Source organism: Schistocerca piceifrons, chromosome 5 (genome assembly GCF_021461385.2).
Source record: "Schistocerca piceifrons isolate TAMUIC-IGC-003096 chromosome 5, iqSchPice1.1, whole genome shotgun sequence".
Taxonomy (NCBI): domain Eukaryota; kingdom Metazoa; phylum Arthropoda; class Insecta; order Orthoptera; family Acrididae; genus Schistocerca; species Schistocerca piceifrons.
The window spans coordinates 83873698-83891979 of NC_060142.1; positions in this window are offsets into that span (position 1 = coordinate 83873698).

The window sequence follows — 18282 nt, forward strand, 5'->3', positions numbered from 1 at the left end:
ATATCGTTATAGGCATGAGTCATCGACAGATGTCACCAACTGACATGGACCTGAATTACAGAGCTGCACGTAGTTGTGTTAGTAGGCGGCAGAGGTCAGCAGTTGACGGGCAGTTCTAGCAGTCGTAGTCAAGACAATGTTGTAAAGTTATGTTTGATTAATATTTAATGCATTTGCATAATTACAATTGTTTTTTATGTGTAGTAATTAGCAGTGTAAGTGTTGTATGAGTGAGGAAGAACAGAAGTAAATGAAAATTGTTTTGTTTATTCACGAAGTACCAGTGAAACTATATAGGGGATTTACTATAATTAAATGTACAGTCAGTTTATGGTACTAATAAATCGTGAGTAGAACACAAATTAATCGGTAATTTCAGAAGGAGTAATTTTATATTTGATACTTTTCTAAATTTATTTATTTAGCAATTGTCATAGAAAGAAACGTTTTACTGTAACTGGTCATTGAAGTAAAGCGCGGGATAAAACTGCAACCTGATTTGCTGTTTGTGATATCAGCCAATCAGAAAAATGCAGGCTGGCGCCAATCTACTGTGAACAAAGCCTTTGGTGTGATCTACTGGTCGGGGCTAAGGGTTCGAACTGGTGAAATCTCATTGAAAGCAGTTCTGACGAAAGTACTGTAAAATCGCGGGGAAATGCTAATTACGAGTTCGTGAAGTAGTACAAAGTGTATTTAAGTGAACGGTATAATGGAAGTCGTGTGGAATTTCGGACGGAATATCAAAATTATTGCATTTGACTGTTAGTTAAAACCGCATGGCGTGTTGTGCGATCTAAGACTGGAACAGGTATTACGTGTAGAGCAGAGTGCACAACATTTGAGCAAGCATTTTCATAACTAAACGATCCGGTGAACTCTATTAACTTCGGTAACGGGTGTAACTACCATAAACTGGCTACGTGTGTGATTGTGATGTGCGTGTGAACTTTACATTGTGTTGCCACTTTGTACAGACTTGGCAGTATTAACTGTGATCTTTATCGTAAAAATACACCTGAAAATTTCAGTAGCTAGCCACATCCCGTTTACCGGGCAATTCTATGTTTGATGCGACCTGCAATAGACAGTAGTGGTCTAGTATTTTCTACTACAGCTTTTAGCTAGACAAATGAACATTTCGGGACACTGGCAGGGCGGTAAACAGTAGCGTGGCGCACCGCACATGGTGCATCGGCTGGGAAACTATAAAACTGTAGGAACCGAATTCGTGATCGAGAGGAACGGTCAATAAGCAACTTAGCAACAGTGACTGTAGGTGCGAGTGAGATATTGCTGTGAAGACGAACATACGTTTTGAGATGCAACTAGGAGAGAACCTGTGGAACGGGATTTTATAGCGAACTGGATGCTACAGGACTGAAAACGCCGTGTAGAATTGGTCCTCTGAGCAACAGATGGCACAGTAAGCGGACAACAAGGCGCAGCAGCTTTCATCGCAGTGGCAGCGCGTGGGGGCCCTGAATCTGGTACACCGCGGGAAGAAAGGCAGATTGCTGTTTTCAACACGCTGCGACGACGTCGGAAGAAGAAATATAAGTTAAGTATTATTTGCATGTGTAAACAGACTTGCTACTATGGATGGGAATGATAATTCTGTGGTTGTGAGAGAGGGCGATGTAAGTCAGTTTGATGTGAGTGGTAGTCAGGCAAGTACTCCTTATCAAAAGCAAGTAGAGGATACCGTTAATATGGAGGTATTAAGTAACGATGTGCCTCAGATAACTCCAATTGTAAAGATGGAAGTGGAACATAATGGTCCGACCGATTCTGGTATGGGTGACTGTTTAAATCTTGACGATAATCAGTTGAATGATTTCAGTATTAATAGTTTGATGTCAGTAGTGTTAATGTGAGTGAGGAGGCTGACAGAACGGATACTAAATTTGGTATTGTGCCTGTACATATTAGCTGAACAAAAAATTGTACAACAGGAAAACAAACCAGTAAATTTACAAGATATGGTTGCAGCTTTAATGACGAATATGAATCAAAATTTCAGTAATATTAAACAGAATTTCACTGAGGTAAAACAAAATTTTGGGAAGTTAGATCAGAAAGTTGAACAACAGACTGGTAGTATTATCAAGCTAACTAATGATATGAAACAGTTAAAAAAAAGACTGAAATTAATGAGAAAATAGAACAACGGGCTGCTGAGCTTAAGAAGATGTGGAGGACGGATTTGCAGGTATTTGATACTCATGTAAATAATAGAATTTCTGATGCAGAAAGTAGGTGTAAAAAGTCTTTAGAAAATGTAAAAAGTGAATTAACAGATCTGGTTAGCAAGGTTGCTATTAGAAGCAAACAGAATATAGATCAGATAAGAAAAGAAGTAGGTAAAGTCAAGTCAAATCTGACATCAGTAGAATCTATGTGTCAAACTGCACATGGAAATTTAAATAAAAAAATTGATTCTGTGAATGAAAATTGTTTGAGCAGTGTTAAAGTTGTGTCTGAACGAGTGAATGCAGTTGTGAGTGGTGTAGAACAAATTACTAACAAAACTGAACAAATAACCCTTAAATTAAATGAGCATGACAGTGGACTAAACAAAGTAGAACGTAATACTAGATTGGGTGCTAATGGAGTGAACTGTAGTATAGTGACAGAAACTGCTGAAGTGTCTTAAACAGACAGTTTCTTCGTTTTGATCCAGCTGGAAATGTTCCTCCGAAAGAGTTCTGGAACAATTTTCAAAATGTTTTGCCTAGTTTGTGGAGTGATCGGCAGAAGATAGGTTTCGTAACATCGAAGTTTTTGGGTGAGGCTAGGATATGGGGAACGACTGCAACGGAACTATATTAGACGTTAGAGCAGTTTAAAGAAGCGTTTTTCAAAGAATATTGGGGCAAGCAAAAGCAAATAGAATTGCAAAACAATTTCTGGGCTGGGGAAAAGTTCAATCCCATGAAAGAGAATATAAAAAGATTTGCTTTGAGATGGGTGACTAATTTGTCATATTTGACGAACAAATTAGAGCCTGAGCAAATAATTATGGGGTTAGATAGAAAGTTGCCTCTAAGCTGGAGAAATAATATAGTTGCTGCTCCTAGGGACAATGTTGATAAGTTTATTAGCTATTTGGAAAGGATGGAGAAGCTTATGCAGGAAGAGGAGCAGACAAATCGTAGTTTTAGGCCTCAGAATACAGTTGAGAGAGGTCAGAATGTTAATGTAAACAGAATGGGTGTGTCACATAATAGCCGAGGAAGGAGAGGAAGGGGTTGGCGCTATGCTCCAGTTCCAAGGACAATTGATAATGAACAGGGTCACGCTTACAGATCGCGATCGCCAATTCATGATGACAATGATTTTCAGGAGAGAGATAAGGTGTGGGTGCGAGGCAGAAATGAAACAGGATCACAGGGCATGGGAAACTAGATCCCGTCTGTGAAGGGGCTGGCATTTGCAGAATGGGTAGCAATAATTTGAATCCGCTGGCCATACCTTTTGTATACAATAAGAATAAAGTAACTGAAGTCCAAAATATTGACAATAATGATACAATTGAAAGTAGTAAAGCGAAGGATGATAGAATAGACATGCTACAAGGTGGCTATGTAGATGGGAGCAGGCAAAAGGAGCACTGTGCTGCAAGTTGTTTGGTGGGAAAAGATATTGAAAGTGATGTAAAATCTAGCAATGAGGGAGAAGTGTACAGTAGAGCGAATGAGGAATCTTACCAGGGAGAAGGAGGAAATACGAATATACAGAGATTGCAGGAGCTAGATGCGAAGTGGGTAGAAGAATTATTGATGTCAGTAAATAGGGACTTAGAGGAAGCTATGGAAACATTTCATGCCGGTGATGACTAGAATGGTAGTCAGCCGAGTAAAAATAACGTAGAAGGAGAAGATGTAGAAGAATTAGTGGAGAAACTAATTACTGTAGAAAAGGGAGCTGCAGACTTGCAGAAGTATTTTAATCTATCCATAGTGGATTGGCTAAAGAATGTAGGAAGGGAGAGTAGTGAAAGCAATCCTGTAGATATCTGTATAATCTCTGGGCACAAGGAAGGTTTCGAAAGGCGTAAAATTGTACACGACTTGCTTGAGGAGGATGAAGTCACTGTTCAGGAAGAAAAGAAAGTTCGACCAGTAATCAATCTGTTAGTGCAAGGGGAAGAAGTACAGTGCCTAGCTGATAGTGACTGTGATTGGTGTGCTGTTAGTCAGCAATGGTTAGATGCTTTGCCTAATAAAAGAGAGTTAGTAATTATGCCTGTCATGGGAATCCAGATAATTGTAGCCACAGGAAAAATGAAGAAGCATGTAAAGTATGAAGTGATGTTGCCTATCAGTATAAATGGTAACCAGTTGTATCATAACTTTCTAGTTATTGAGGGCTTAAGTATAGATATGTTAGTGGAAATTGATTTCTTAATGAAGTACAAGTGGGAAAAACATAGTGACTTTCTCTAAGAAAAGAAAGCTTACAAAGAGGGAAGGTGAGCAGATTCCGATTAGATATTGTAGGAAGAGAAAGATCTGGAAGGGTGTAACGAATATGGGGAAGAAGTGGAGGTAGATCCTGATGAAATGCTCTTAGTAGAGAATAAAATAGAGAAGTTAAGAAAGTTTGAGTAATGAGACAGGCGGATATAATTTGAAAAATAAAATGATGCATTATGGTGATTTTACAGTAGTAGTGAGGTGTTGTCATGTTGTATATGAAGGTATACGTTTTGAAGTAGTAGTGAGAGAAGTACCAGAGACGACTAATTATAGAGTATAATAAAAGGGCTCAGAGTAATGAGGAGGAAGGGCATAACTTGTTGTAGAAGGGAGTGTTATCCTGTTGGAAAATGGTAAAGGAATTGTGGAGTGTTGTTACAAAAGTTGATGCTTAAAAAAAAAGGTGTTAGTTACCATTCGATTACTAATTGAATGCGAGTAAGATCATTTGCATGAAGATGCATGGTCATAATGGAAAATGAATCTATCCCAAATACGACATGAAATTTACCGGAGGTGACTAATAAAATAAAACGATAGAGACGACAACCAAAATATTACTAATACTAATGCTACCAGTTGTGGAAGGTAAGAGTGAACGGGCGTACATAACCGATTTTGTAAATAGTTATATGAATTCGAATTTAATATCTTATGTGATTTTGAAGTCATGCTCAAGTTTTGAAGTTTGTGTATTATTTGCTATTGTAAAAGACTTCTTAAAAATTTTTTGAAGAAGAAGTCATGGAGTTAAGCATATTTATGGAACCTGGTAAAAGCTGTCATAAAGACTTTGTCAAGTTTTGAGAAAAGATTTAGTGGCTAGGGAATAATCAGAATTTAACCTAATTAAGTGATTTCAGTGTATGTCTTCAATAGCAACGCATAATTTTGCTGAAGTAGTTAAACACTTTAAAAGAAAATGCAAATTTTCATGCAGTTTAAGAGTTAAATGTTCTGTTAATTTGCTTTGAATAGTTAAAATATAATTAATTAAAGAGTATAGTATAGGGAGAACAATTTTATACTATGTGTTGAGATGGTTATGTATATTAGTAGTCTTAGACGAAACTATTTTTTGTAGGTAAAAACCACTGTACAATAAGGACTGGCCTAAGAGTGAACCAATGTGCCAACCAACCAAGGTGTTGTGACATGCTAAGAGAAAAATCGTAAGGTAGAGGACACTTATGCAGTGCAACGTGTAAGGTAGGAGTGATTTCAAAATTACACCGGGACACCAATCAAAGTGCAGGTGGAGATTCAATAAAATATTGAGTCCATGTAAATAAGAGGAGGTAAAAGGCGAAAAATTTAATGGTAATGGACAAGAACTACTTAATGCAAAGTCACAATTTGTGGAAAGTTTGTTTTGAAGGAAAAAAATTAATTAGTTCAGTTGTAAAGTTTTGTAAAAAATTCCTAAAAAAAACCAAAAAGTTATGTAAAATATTAGACTTAGTTAGGCTAGTATGCCAAGTCCGAAGCAAGAATTCTGTAAATTAGATTAGTAGTTTTCCAATTTCACATTTGTTTTGAGAGTAAGGAGACAATCGTGATGTAGTAAAATTATAAAAAAGTTGTTTTCAACAATTTTAATAATTACAGAGGGTGTGAGGCGTAGCGCCTTCGCATCGCTCCTGTCACTTGTTAGGACGATATCATCATCGGCATGAGTCATCGACAGATGTCACCAGTTGACATGGACCTGAATTACAGAGCTGCACGTAGTTGTACTAGTAGGCGGCAGAGGTCAGCAGTTGACGGGCAGTTCTAGCAATCGTAGTCAAAACAATGTTGTATAGTTATGTTTGTTTAATATTTAATGCATTTGCATAATTACAATTGTTTTTTATGTGTAGTAATTAGCAGTGTGAGTGTTGTATGAGTGAAGAAGAACAGAAGTAAATGAAAATTGTTTTGTTTATTCACGAAGTACCAGTGAAACTATATAGGGGATTTACTATAATTAAATGTACAGTCAGTTTATGGTACTAATAAATCGTGAGTAGAACACAAATTAATCGGTAATTTCAGAAGGAGTAATTTTATATTTGATACTTTTCTAAATTTATTTATTTAGCAATTGTCATAGAAAGAAATGTTTTACTGTAATTGATCATTGAAGTAAAGCGCGGGATAAAACTGCAACCTGATTTGCTGTTTGTGATATCAGCCAATCAGAAAAATGCAGGCTGGCGCCAATCTAGTGTGAACAAAGCCTTTGATGTGATCTAGGGGGGGTCGGGGCTTAGGATTCGAACTAGTAACATCTCATTGAAAGCAGCTCCGACGAAAGTACTGTAAAATCGCGGAAAAATGCTAATTACGAGTTCATGAAGTAGTACAAAGTGTATTTAAGTGAACGGTATAGTTGAAGTCGTGTGGAATTTCGGACGAAATGTCAAAATTATTGCATTTGTCTGTTAGTTAAAACCGCGTGGCATGTTGTGCGATCTTAGACTGGAACAGGTATTACGTGTTGAGCAGAGTGCACAACATTTGAGCGAGCATTTTCATAACTAAACGATCCGGTGAACTCTATTAACTTCGGTAACGGGTGTAAATACCATAAACTGGCTACGTGTGTGATTGTGATGTGCGTGTGAACTTTACATTGTGTTGCCACTTTGTACAGACTTGGCAGTATTAACTGTGATCTTTATCGTGAAAATACACCTGAAAATTTACATTTCCAAGTTAAAACTTTTATTTCAATAGCTAGCCACATCCTGTTTACCGGACAATTCTGTGTATGTTGCGATCTGCAATAGACAGTAGTGGTCTAGTATTTTCTACTACAGCTTTTAGCTAGACAAATGAACATTTCTGGATACTGGCAGGGCGGTAAAAAGTAGCGTGCCGCGCCGCACCGGTACATAGCCGGGTACTCTCGAACAGCACGATGGGTGGTGCCAAGCTTAACGTCCGCATCCGACTGACAGAACACTATCAACTGCGTCGCGTGCCCTTTCCTCAGACACATCATGCGACATTGTGGAGAGGTTTGAAATTAAATTCATGACAATGGCGCAAAGACCGGCAATCAGGAACCTTACGCCTCCATCTCTTCTGCTCTTGGCGGCCGAATACTGACCGTGAAAATTTCATCCATCACTAGAATTCGAACCAAGTTACCTCCAAGCCGCGTGCCACTGCACAGACGTGCATTAGAGGCCTCTGCTACGCATATGGGTGACAGAATTTACCATGCTACGTTTGTTAATATTTAATAATCAAGTTTGCTATTAGCTTAGAGAAGAAAGGAAGACCGGGCTGTAATGTACACTCATCGACGAAATTTGAGGTGGAGAACAGGCACAGACTGGTAAAGGATGAGGAACGAAATTGGTCGTGCACTTTTTAAGAGGATTAAGCGATATAGGAAAACCATGGGAAACCGAAATCTGGGTGGCTGGCTGGCGATTTGGTCTAGACTACTACTATCTCAGAAATCTAGAGAAACTCTGGCTGTGAATGATACATCACTAGTCTGGGATACATCTCTAGACAGTCATTTTGGATGAATGGAAAGGGCGATAAAGCACCGCACAAACGCAAAGGAATTAAATTGCTATTGCACGTTTAATCGTCACACCTGAAGCATGAGTTCTCCAGTCAATAATGATTATAACTTAAGAAAATGGAAAATGTAGAAAAATTCTCGTCCCACAGGAAAATACCATCCACCTCCAAGCCTCCGGCAGACTTCACCATCATATTCCTGAAATAGCGGATTCTGAGCGATTTGCAATAAAATGTTTGACGTCTCGTTCTTCGAATCAGCTTACCGTTAGGCAGTGACAGACTCTTAACTGAGAAAACAATAAGTTCATTGGTTTTGTCATCATAACTTAACTTATTTTCTTTGGAAAATGCTGTCTGGTGGTAAGTTTTCTACTAATCGTACCTCGCAGCCTAACGATTAGCTACGAAACATTAACTGAACAAGGCAGAAACGCAAACACTAAAAGATGCTGCGGAAATTAGGAAGTTAAAAAGGAGGTGTCGAATGGATAAAGGCAGTTATTAACGAGAAAGTGAGATTTTCAAGCAAAACGTCAGTGGAACATGCAATACAAAATCCTCACAAAACTGCTGAGAAATATCTTCTATAGGTTGTCAGAAGATACAAAAAAAAAATGTAGTAATAACAACAATAAGTGTAACAGTACAGAACCAGAACGCTGCTGTAATTGATTTTGTTTCATTGCTGTAGATTATACAGTAGCTATCTTCAAGACTATCTTCCAGGCAAATATGCTTTGTTAACGGTTCTAAATTACAACTAATAACAATTTTATTTGATTGTGTGTCAGTACTTACATCCATATTGCATCGTCGCACTGCAGCTGTCTTGTAATCTTATTGCTGCACAACAATTGCAGCCTTCTTTATTTGTTAACCTTTTAATATAATTTTCGCTTATGACTGCTGTTGTTGGGAAATGTCAGCTTACATCTATTATTGGTGGTACTTACTGTTGTAGTTTTACAGCTAATCCAGTGATACTGTATGCATACAATATGTTTGTTTGTTGTCAATATATCCAAATGGTCCATGGTGCAGTAGTATAATCTTTATCATATTTCCGTAATGTATGTATCTTTGTTTTCGTTTTGTTTCGATTATCCAGAAACGAAACGTATGATTTTAATAAAGTAATCTGTATAATTTTTATGTTTCACACCCGATTGTTCATTTATTATTTTATCAGGGTCTATCTGTGAGTATATATAGATTTCGATTTCTTCCAAGACGTTCATTTTAAATCTCTTTCGTGTTGTATGTAAGATTTTCTTTGCGTTTTTTTATTTAATGAGCCGGATTCTTTTCTGTTTTCAAGTGGCTGAAGAATGTGGATTGGTTTGTGTTGCCATTTCTTGAGTGTTATCTGTACCTAATTTCAAAGATTCTGCCTGTTTGTCCAACACAGACTTCTCACAGTCATTACATTTAATTTTATATATCCCTGGTGGTGTGTGTAGTGGTGGTTTTGCTTTATCACAGTCGGTCAGTATTTTGAGGTTTTGTGCAATTCTGTACGGAATTTAACTGTTTTTTAGTAATACGTTCAGTTCGGTGGATGTATGTCCAATGTGTGTTTGCGGTATATATCTGAACTTTTGTTTTTTGGGAGGTTCTTTCGTTAGTTTTAAGTCGTTAAGGATTTTAATGGGTTTAAGTTTGTTGTGCTTTTAGTATAGTTTTCGACTATTCTCAGATCGAGGTCATTTTGTTGAGCTACATAAGTTGAGACTACCTATCCTTTTTCTATGGCTGTATATTCTAAAGTTATATTTATTAGTATGTTGATCACTGTGTTAAAATAATATCTGTATGCTTTTTGGTGGCAAGAGATTTCATTAATGTATGTTATATGTAAATTTCAGATTTTTGCTCGTATTTACTATTTTTGATAGTTAGGTCCAAAATACTTACAGTTTTATTGGTTACAAGTTCTATTGTGAATTCGATTTTAGTGTGTAGTTCATTCAGCGTTTATGTGACTGTTGTAAGTCGTTCTTGAATCCATGTATTAGTAACAGAGTATCGTCCACCTACCGTAAATAGTACTACGATTTTCTTTATTAGTGGGTTAGTTAGATTAAAGAATTTTAGCTAAAGTGTTTAAGAAGTTGTCAGCTACACACAACCAAAACAAAACCGGAAATAACGACAAACCCCATACCAACAACTAAATTGGCTGTTGACATAGCTAAATTATCTATTCGCCAACAGAACGAAATGGTGGTACAGGCATCACTTTCAACAGTTACATAAAATGCTGAATGAACTACACACTAAAATCAAATTCAGCTTGGAAACAGAAAGATAAAATTATGAATATTTTGGACCGAACAATCAAAAACAGTAACAATCTGCGAAAATTTGATACATACAGAAAACACACAAAGTCAGACAATATTGTTAAGCAAGCTCTTGCCACCTGAAAACATACAAATATGTATATTTTAACACAATGATTAACAGACTAACAAATCTAACTCAAGAATATACAGCCATACATAAAGGATAGGTAGTCCTAACTTATGTAGCTCAACAAAATGACCTCGAACCGTGCATAGTGGAAAACTATATTAAAAACGCCGTAAACCTATACCCATTAAGATCCCTAACGACTTAAAACTAACAAAAGGAACTCTTAAAAAACAAAAGTTCAAATACGTATGGCAAACACACATAGGAACTGAGCACCTTACTAAAAAACGACAAGAGTTAAGTTCTGTACAGAGCTGGACAAAACCTCAAAATACTGACTGATTCTCATAAAGAAAAACCACCACTACATACACCACCAGGAATACATAAAATTAAATTCAAGGACTGTGAGATGTCTGTACAGGACAAACAGGCTGAAAATTTGAAATTAGGAACACAGAACACGCAACAAGTGGCGACACAAACCAATGCACATTCTTCAGCCACCTGAAAACAGAAAAGAATCCGGCTGATCACATAAAAGACGCAAAGACAATCTTACATACATCACCAAAGGGACTTAAAATGAACGTTTTGGAAGAAATCGAGATCTGTGTATACTTATGCACAGGCAGTGATAAAATATTCAATGAACAAACGGACGTGAAACATAAAATAATTAGATTACTTTATTAATGTCATACAGTTCGATTCCGGACATTACGAAAACATAACAAAGATTATAATACTGCACCATGGATCATTAAGATACACAGACTAATAACGAAAGAAATTGTAGCCATACAGCATCGCTGGACAAGCAGTCAAAACTACAGCAGTATATATAGTCGATAATAGACATAAGCTGACATTTCCCAACAGAACAGTCACAAGAGAAAATCACATTAAATGATTAACAAATGAATTACATTTCAATTGTTGTGCAGCAATAAGATAATAAGACAGCGAAAACCCAATGATGCACTATGGATGTAAGAACAAACAATCAATCAAAATTATTAATGTTATTAGTTGTAATTTTGCCTGCAGATAGCCTTACGATGGTCATAGAGCTGAACAAGGTCTTTTGCCACTGCATAAGCGATAAAATACCATCAGTTGTAGCAGCATTCTGGTTAAATGCGCCATTAAAAGACATCAACGATGCTGCGGGCTCGAGAGAAAATAAAAACAATAGGAAGTTGACAAAGCCAGCAGAGAAACTTATGATGGGTAGACACCACTTTCGATACTTAATGTGGATGATAGCGCAGTAACTAATAGTAGAGACAAAACTGCATAAGTATTACAAGCGTTTCGCAAACACAGTTCAAGACGTGAATAGAGAACACAGATGGTTAAAGATGGATATACGTAACATGGCGGAAGCATATCAGCTAAGGGATGAAAGCGTGAGGAAAAGACCTGATGCTGATGGTGCATCAACATAAATAGCTAAATCTAGAATGAAAGAAATAAAAAAAGAGAATTAATACAAACGCAAATTGTAAATTTATATACAGAATGTCACGGCGTGAGGGACTTCCTCAAAAGTGGAACAATGTTTATGCTCTTCTACTTATTACAAAATGTGACAGATAAAACATAGAATAGACATGGAAGATATGTCCCTATAACATATAAAATATTCGATGGTGTTATCTTCAACCAGAGCGAAGAATGATCTCTCGAATTAAATGCTGCTCTGTGAATAATTTACTAGGCGTGAACGAAAGTATGGAAGAGGGCAGAAAGTGTGAATGAACGTTTTGTCTGCAAGTTGCAGATTTTTAAACACATTTGATTGAGTTCCAGTGAAATCTGAATTAATATATCTTTAGGACCAAGTAACTAATTGAATCTATATTAATAAAATGATAAATATGACAAGGGGTTGGATAAAAATATGGAAACACGAAAAACACGACACATTACCATGCCTATGCGGTGTAAGAAACCCATTGGCTTTAAAGTAAGCTTCCATTAGTTTCAAAGCGGATAAACACAGGTCCTGTGTGGATTTAGAGGCAATCATATACCAATCTTCCCACAATATAGTGGCAAGATCGGGTAACGATGACGGAGACGCACAGTGATCACGTACCCTTCTGTCCAAACTAGAGAACAGAGGTACAAGAATATTGTGATCTGGTAACTGTGGTGGACAGGCGAGACGCAACAATTCATCCTCGTGCTCACAAAACCCAACGTAGACGGTGTTATCTGCGTGAAAAGGGATCCGGTCGTCTTGGAACACAGCAATACCACTCGGGAACAAACATTTTACCATCTATTGGACCTGCAACCAAACTGGTCACGGGGCCCATGCAATACCACGATGTGGCTGCCCAAATCATCTCCGAACTCCCCCTACGTTTAACTCTCAGGGCATAAACTCGACCAGAATTTGGCAACAACGTGAAACAAGACTCATACGACAAAATTACTTTCTTCAAAAAATGGTATAAATTTCTCTGAGCACTATGGGACTTAACATCTTAGGTCATCAGTCCCCTAGTACTTAGAACTACTTAAACCTAACTGACTTAAGGACATCACATACATCCATGCCCGAGGCAGGATTCGAACGTGTGGCTGTAGCGGTCGTGCATTTCCAGACTGAAGTGCCTAGAACGGCTCGGCCACACCGGCCGGCGTGACTTTCTTGCATTGAATTGCTTCATAGTGCAGGTATTATGGCTTCGGCATTACGCTTCCCTGTCAAAGGGCATTTGTGTTACTGATCAGTGTTTTAGAACCACAACTCACCCTCGAATTCCCTGCTTGTGGATCTGCCTTGGCGTTGTTTTGGTGCTGACAGAGTTCGCGAGTACGACACTCAGTTCTGCAGCGACTTTTGCAGCTGTCGTCCTCTTTATTTTTCGTCACGGTCCTCTTTAATGACCGTGTGTTACGATCACGCAACACACACTTTCGTCCGCGTTGTGGCGTAGCGGGTGAAGCTTTCCGCTTGCACTGCATGCGGTATAAACTTCCGCTACGGTGCCTCTAGAAGCACCAAACACTTCGGCTAACTTGTTTACGGAGGCATCCAAAATACGAGCACCAACAACTTGCCCAATTTCGAACTCTCTTATCTCCGATGTAATGCACTCACAAATACGAAGAACAGTGTTCTCGCCACGGCTGACACTTGGAATATTTTGAGGACACTGCACAGCTGCCGGTCGTGGTCAAATCCAACTGCACAACCAGCAAGCTTGTCTAGCATCTGCATTTATGTTCAAGCATGTATTTCTCGCGGGGTTTCCATATTTTAGCAACCCCTCTGTAACAGTGCCTCGGCTAGCGTTAAACTTCATCAAGATAGAAAGAAATACAGATTTAAAGCAGGAATAAGGAAAAGAGATTAGGGAGCACCAAAACTGTTCTCAGCTGCTGTATCTGAAATTTTCATGTCGTACGCCGAAAAAACGAAACATGATACAAAGGAATGTATCTGACCAACATTCGTTTTTCAAATGATATTGCTCTTTTTTGTATCTAATATATACGAATATCAACAACAAATTAAAAAAAATGTACTGGAGCTAGTTTAGAGATAAGCTGGAAAATCATTTATATTAAGGCTAGAATATCGCACTGTAAAACAAATATACATGTTATGAATGAAGTAAAAACATTTCATGACTTTTTGTATTTACAGCAGTTGAAAACCATGATTGCATGTACAGCATGTAAAATAAATTCAACAGGATTTTCGAAATTAAATATACATTTGACATTTGATGGTTATGAGCGTTTTACACTTACATTAGTGTGATATCCACTTCAAATGCGAAAACCACTTATAAAGTAAGGGTAATCCAACCATGAAGACGTACATGCTAAGAATTCCTTGGGAAAACAGGGGAACTAACAGATCAGTCAGGGAACATATAAGAGTCGAGGCAGTTAAGACTGCCATGAAACTTAAATTGAGGGACAAGTCATGTAGTCAGTCGGTGGGTGTCGACGCTACAGCACATGCAGGACGTTACAGCACATGCAGGAGCGAAATGACGAAGCCAGTAACGGGTGCAGAAGCATGGACACCTTAGCTATTTGACGACCTTTCACGTCCCTTGTCACTGTCTTTTATCACCGTAAAAGCTTACTGCTGATTCATATTACTGAACAAACCATAACAGTCGGTAGAACTAAGTACAGGGAAAACTTCATAAAATTGGTGACATGAAACATTGAGTTGCGGCGTAGATTTTCCGCGCAACAGTTCACATTCACACTCCTTCACGGAAATTTGATGACCACTCCTCCTGAGGTGACAATATAATTTTTATATGCACTGTAATGAGGGCGGCTCATGTGATTGACATAGATGGTTCTCTACAATATCGACTTTTATGTATTATTTTACGTAATAGCTTCATAACAAGTGATCTATGTCATACATGAGAATGAGAGGCAAATGTGTGGTATAATAGAGGCTATTTGCAGATATTTTATGTCACATTTCCAAATTATACGAACTTTGTGCGCACTTTAGAGTCCATCATTATCACGAATCATATTCTGTACCATATGTACGTTTTAAAACTTTGAGAAAGCCGAACGTTTACATTTTAAACAATGATAATATTCAACTAGGCAAGTTCCATAACGTCAAATAAGTTATCAGATAGCCAACAAATGCATGCACTAGAGCATAATATTTTCACAGTTTAATAATCCTTTATATTTTTAAAGGTCAAACATTACGTGGTAGATAGGAGAAATTCTTCCAGTGTATTGTACACTATATTATAAAAAATAATAAATTTTTATTGATTTCTTACTGATATTTGGTACCTAGACAATAAGCGCTTATAATTGAGAATATTTTACACTCATCAATCATTTTTCCAGAGGGTACAGAATAAAATATTTCATTCGAATATGTAAATTGATAGAGAATTTGAATTAGAACTGCAGCACTCGTAACATAATGGGTTGATGGACAAAAAATATTGCTGTGGCTTTGAATAATTGTCTTACCAGTAAAACTTAACGATACTAATAAAAAAAAGTCAAGGTGGCAGATGTCAATCCAGTAGTTCCAGAAAGAAATACTATCTTCTTGCATGTTTATAGTTTATAGCTCTATAAAGTGTCAGAAACCACAAATGAGACTATCGTTTACTACTTCAAAAATTCAGGGCTTTGCTACATTAATTATATGCATAAGGAGGGCGCGTAGCAAGTGTTTGAGTAAACAGATAAAGCAACGTATTTCATAATTCAGAGGCTGCTGGAAGTTAAAGGGATAGTAAATGTAACAAACCTAATTGTCACCAATTAACTAATGTGAAAGTAGGCAATACCAGCTCGTGGTAACAGAAAGGTGAGATGTTACAGGTGAAAACTAAATGTTCTGTGTGTTTGTTAGCACGGTGTATTATTATTACACTAGCTAGGCATTTAACAAAGTAATAAGTCTCAGAGTTTATGTAAACTATTTTCTTTCTTTCATCTTACAGACGTAGAAGAGCGGAATCATCGTTTTACGTGATTGTTCCTGCAAAGCAGAATCAGTTCATCTTTGTAAGTCTGTTCTTCTACAAATTATCAACCATTGTTTCTTAAGAGAATTTTAGGAAAAGCCCATATTCAGTGTCCTCTAAACCCTTAGGGCCAAAACTGCACGGAGGGTAGAGGACGAAGACCTGAGGACTTTGAAATTAGGAACCAATCTTCAGAAATGAGAACTTCGGGTGGTATGAAGTCTGTAATGACAAATGTTTTTGTTTTGTCTGTTTAAACTGCTTATGTTTCATAACAATAACTACCAACGGTTCACAATGGTGGTACCATCTTGAATAATCGTCTGTGAAGTTTTCATGTGTGGAGCTAGCACTGGTTATGCCTCAAGGCTGGAGATGGAAGATGGGGCATTAGTCGTTACAAGAACTTGCAAGAATGTGGATTAATGCATGGTGCGGCAGGATGCAGCACCAGGAAAGCAGTATCGAGTGGTTAGAGAAACGCTTAGTAGCAGGCATCATCGTTCAAGGTGCATGTAGAACACCATCTGAGGTACTTTCAAGAAATTTTCTAGTTTCCACGGTTGGTGACAGTCACTGAACATGCCCAGGGCACAGACACCTAAGAGTTTGCCGAGTGCTTTGGGACATATAACACTGAAACTGTTTCATGTATAGAATAACACTCGACAAAGTCCTAGGTGCCTGTACCTGGAAATGTTCGATGAACGTCATCGACTGTGGAAACTAGAAAATTTTGTAACAGCAGCTGAGGTGGCGTTTTACATAATTAGTAAAGCATTAACAGCTATGACAGGTCAATGAAGAACATACATAATGTTAATTTGAGGGATGGTTCTAGCTGGATGAAATTTCTAGACATAGTTACAAACTTGAGAGAGCTGACCGAGACTGTCGGCAAAGAAATATCCGAAACTAGATTTTGAAGAAATGGTGTGATATCGTGTGTGAGATGATCAATAAAGACCTGTCAACTTAGAAGTCAATTGTAATCTTGGAAGAGTGCAAGTATGCAGTAAGTATTACACTCCTGTAATGAACAGCATGTGCTAGCGATGGGATCGAATGATTCGAATGATTTTGAACCCAGAGTGCAGTTCCGTCAACGATTTATACAGTAATGCAAACGTCAAGATAGGCGCTCGTCACTTAAGAGAGCCCCTAAATGGTTAGTTTGTTGTTCTATTATGTACGTAGTCTATAGTAATGCGAAGTATTCTGGTCTATTAGTTTCTTCTCGAAGTAGTTTAAATCTGTGGTAGCAGTGCAGTCCTGAATCTGACGGTTTGGATTACCTGTACGTGCATCTGACGAAGTGCATTCACAGTTCACTCGACCCTGAACAGGTTCTGCCTAACTTTTCCTGTTTACCAGTGACATATATTTCTACAACAATCTTTCAGGGAGTCGCTGTTTGGTTTGTTAAATATTTCAGGCGGTAAGAGAGAATCACTTAGGTCCATGCCGCTGGTGACTGGTAATCGTTGGCCGCCAGCTGCGTTAGATGGGGCCGCCGAGCCAGCGACTGCACACTGGTCTTACGTCAGCGGTGACCGGTCCATCACAGGTGGCTCCACTACAACGGAAGCGCGCAGTGGCGGGTCGCGCGGCTGGCTGCGATTGTGAGGCGGCGGCGCCGTCACGTCACTGGTCCTCGGGCTGGTCCGAGTACTTGACGTGGGCCCGGTAGCCGGCGACGTCATCGGCCCAGTAGGACACGGCCTGGTGGCGGCCGTCGGGCAGCCGCTGCCAGTAGCGGCCCGTCGTGCGGCCGGAGGAGCGGCTCTCCGACTGCCCGAACACCGTGCCGCGCTCCTCGTCGCGCACCGAGTACGAAAACTGGTACTCTTCTTCACCGTCCTGTAAACAGCACGCCCAACAGACAATTAGTCTCTTCACTACGCTCCACCCATTGTGTAGTTCGTTCCTTCATGGAATTTGGGGTCTCTGTCTTGCGTTTGGACAGTTGTTCCCAACCTGGGAGAAATTACCCCAAAGGGGTAAAATCTAATGTTCTGAGGGATAAAAATAAAAAAAAGAATTAAAACTAGGGTAGCAACAGCTAAAACAGTTATACATGATTGATTGACAATTCATTTGATACAAAACGTGTTTAATACAGGTGTGAAATAGTTCGCTGTAGCTCTATTTATGTAAGTCACTTACAGACCCGTACAACTGGTTGCTTCTTACGGTGTATATACGAAGTGACAATTACTGAACAGTGTGAAAAAACGTAAATTAGTTAGAAACCACGGCGTGCACACACTTTATTCAACATGTAAACGTCACTACAGATATTAGAATCTAGGTTATGACGTGTTCGATAAGCCTGCCATCATTGGCGATGATGTGGC